Source organism: Branchiostoma belcheri, unplaced genomic scaffold, assembly GCF_001625305.1.
Source record: "Branchiostoma belcheri isolate BF01 breed outbred unplaced genomic scaffold, Haploidv18h27 scaffold422, whole genome shotgun sequence".
NCBI classification, from domain to species: Eukaryota; Metazoa; Chordata; class Leptocardii; order Amphioxiformes; family Branchiostomatidae; genus Branchiostoma; species Branchiostoma belcheri.
Window position 1 is genome coordinate 31,776 of NW_017804046.1, and position 3,790 is coordinate 35,565.

General features: G+C 35.7%; 1 protein-coding gene across 1 annotated transcript in view; it reads left to right on the forward strand.

The window, feature by feature from the left end:
* LOC109478184 (angiopoietin-1 receptor-like) overlaps positions 1-3,790 on the forward strand; it is a 23,222-nt gene that overhangs the window by 9,285 nt on the left and 10,147 nt on the right. The window lies entirely within an intron of this gene.

Here is a 3,790-nt window from a genome sequence, read left to right on the forward strand (position 1 = left end):
CAGGACATGCTAGGGTCATGAATTTTGGTTGGTAGATAGCTCTTGGGGTAGGGAAGAAGTGACATGAGTTTGGGTCCCCTAGCGCCTTGTTCTGGAACTGCAGGAGCATTTGTTGAAAAAAAATTGAAGGACGATAACTCAAGAACCGGTTGACGTATTGTCGTGATTTTTGGTATGTAGGTAGTTGAAGTGATGCTTGACATAATCAGATGGCAATTATGCAAATCAGGAGCTAATATGCATAATTAATGAGGAAATTCTATAAATCTGCTTTGTTCGATCATAGAACTATGAAACACTTGTGACATCTACTTGAAAACGAGAAAAACATCTGAGGATATAGATTATGTAAATGAGGACCTAATTTGCATAATTAATGGCAAATTCATATAATTCCATAGTTGTAACTGCTGCACCCCGAATTTCATACTTGCCACGTGAAGGTGAACATCAATAAACATAATTTATTCAAATCATGACCTCATTTGCATAATTTATAAAGAAGTGCTATAATAGCCTTTTTGTTATTATAAGGCTGTCATTGGATGGAGAATATGATCAACTGATATAATCCATGCAAATGAGGCTCTTATTTACAAAATCAATGATTAAAATTGTATAATTCGTCACCCGCAAGGGTTAACATCATTTGGCGAAGGTATGAGATCGTGGAACTCTTGTTCTCTTTATTGTTCTTGTTTGTTGATCAGCGATGTGATGTATGCATATTATTATGGAGTTCATTGTGTAAAAATGCTGTTACTAAACTGAAGTAAAAACAATACATTATAATTATAGTTACATATATAGGAATAGACTTTACAGAATCACAGGTGACAGTTGGCTGATTTGCCTACTAATGGTTTGAATACGTCTTCAAATAATTTGCGTGTATATGATTATGAATATACAAAAACAGCAATCGCTTGTATGTATTGCTGGTTGTTTGAATCAATAACATTTATTACAATAATGCATCTATTACAGATCCCACACCAGTTAGGTCTCTACAGCTCCGTAACATTTCTTCAACTGTCCTTCTGGCCACCTGGGAGGAACCAGAAGCCCTGAATGGAGAACTGTTGTACTATCAAGTGGAACTATTCAGAGGCTTTATAAAGGTTGCTGATAACACAGTGTACCCAGGAGATGCTCTACGAGTTAACTATGAGGGATTGGTTCCAGCAACAGAATACACAGTTAGAGTAAGTATTTCAACTTAAACTGGTTAATCATGATTTTGGTCTCATATTCATGGAAATTATGAATTAGAATGCAAATATATAATCAGCTTCTACACAACACATACATTGTAATTTTCTTTGCCTTGTACATTTGTAGGTTGTTCCCTTCAACCTTGGTCCTTGTAGAGGGATTGAAAGTAGAACCAACATGACAACCAGTGATGGACGTAAGTACTGAATTTGTTGTTTTTCTGTTTGTAAGCTATAGAAGTGATAGCAACATTTTAGTAGTTCATTTTATGTTGTTACGATAACAAAGCCAAGCCAACAACTGTGACTTAATACTTTATTACATATATTGTTGTGCTCAAATCTAGATCTATTAAAATATTTCCATTTAATAGCTCTTTCATGGCAAACACTGAAGTAACTTTTAGAACATGCTATAAATGAAATACGAGTACATGTACAGTACCGGTAATAAAAGTTTTAACAATCTTTGGTTCCAATGCATCTCATCATCTGACCATGTTTTCTGGTTTTCCTCAGTACCCAGTGCTCCAAGAGGAGTATATCTGTCCAGAAGTTACTCTGCCTGTATTGTACAGTGGAATGTACCAAAGACTCCGAATGGCACCATCATCAAATACACTGTCAGTACACACCCGCCATATGTACTTATCTTTTGTTTTCTTAATTCTGCAAAATGTGTGCTTTTTTTAATTCGCACGCTCGCATCAGTTTTTAGGATGTTATTCATACATTTTGTATAATCAATTCAACATGGCCTATACATTTGCAACCATTATGGTATAGCCTAACAAACTGCTGCTCTTTTTATTCTTACTCAAACACATTCATGTATATGGTGACTAGTCCCTCCAACTCTGTCCTGCCACTTGCTACATAATGTAACCCAACACCACAGGGTGTCTGCTACAGCACCAGTTACCATAATTATTTTATAATTGCTGTCATTGACCTTATTTGTTTGGAGAGGAAGAAGAAGAAACACAGGAAAAACAATGTTTTTCCCTTCTGCAAACTTAAGGTAAATATATTAACAAACACTAGAAAGGCCAACATTTGCTTCGGAGCAAATGTAGGAATTTCAGTCCATACCCTTCCCTAAACAAAAATGAAAGATTCTAAATAAGCCATACTGCAATTATCTAATTGAGATCAAGGATACAAGGACAAGCAAACTTTTAATCTCGACAGCTTTATTCACAAAATTAGCACTTGACAATTGTCTCCCATTTATTTTGCAAAGATCGATACACACAGCTTTACTTTACACTTATATATTGCAGGCATCTAAATACAACTACTAATGACAAGATTGTAAGTACTCTGAAGCTCTAATTGCACAGAATTGGAGACTATACCGACATGATCTATATATACTTTGAAACCATACATTCAAACATATTGAATGAATAAACTACACACGACTTACAAATACTAGGAACCTGTACTTAGGCCACACCATTTTAATGTGTCGGTTCTCGGATTCGCCTCTTCATTATTTTGATTTGAAAAAAAAAAAAAGATTCTGGTTCTGAATCAACTCAAAAATGCTCAATGCCCCCAACAGTTGAGGAAAGTTCTTTTCTTCCGAGTTGTTACAGCTTTTCCATCTATATGAATTCAGTGGTTTGATGAAAAGTTAAAAATTCATTGTTTGAATTTTAACCCAGCCTTCTGTGTTGACTTAATGGCTCCTATCCTAGCATTTGGGGCTATAATAGGGTGCCTACATCTGCTTTTATTTTTTTTATTTTGTTTCGCCGTCTATTCATATTTTTTTCTAAGAAAATCTGAGAACCAACAAATTAAATTGGTGTGGCCTTATATATTGGTTAAGCTATACTAGGCCAGTTTGATCTGATTTGATTATATGGATGTCAGCCTCTGCTGCAAGCCCTGTCTCTCTTCCTCTATCGACAAAGTTGGTAAAATTTACGACATAATCAATTTACGGAGTACGTTTGCTCAGTTTGCAGATGTTTTGTATGATTGTCGTAAACTTCTTTTGGGAATGAACGAAAACCGATGCACTAACAGATGTCATCCATATAATCAAATCAACATGGCCATATTTACACTCATATAAACTATGAAGCCATACATTGAATAAGGTATACATTACTATGATTATCATAATGGTTACCTTTATTTCTAAAATCACACTAGTGAGCTAATAGAGTCAAAGAAAGCAAAGTAAAGCAATAGAATTTCTGTACAAGCTATAATAGTCCTTCATATGATTCGTTCAAACTAGGTTGTTTGCAAGCTACACGACCCCTAAAAACCTCTCGTTTATGAAGGCAAACAATTGGGGGACGTACACCAGAGAGTGTGCAAAACAACCAAACTTCTCTGGGATTTCTGACTTATTTCTGACTCTTGAAAAGATAACATTGCAAATCTTACATTTTCACACACTGTGTTTCTAGAATTGTTGCAGTCGGATGATGTACATGTATATCCATCTGTGGATGGCTGGGTCCTACACTGTCTGGTCCCTCCATGGTCAGTTTCTCATGGATGGTTCTGCTCCCTGGTGAATCCCATCTGAAGGATAGAAACAGGAGGGTAACATG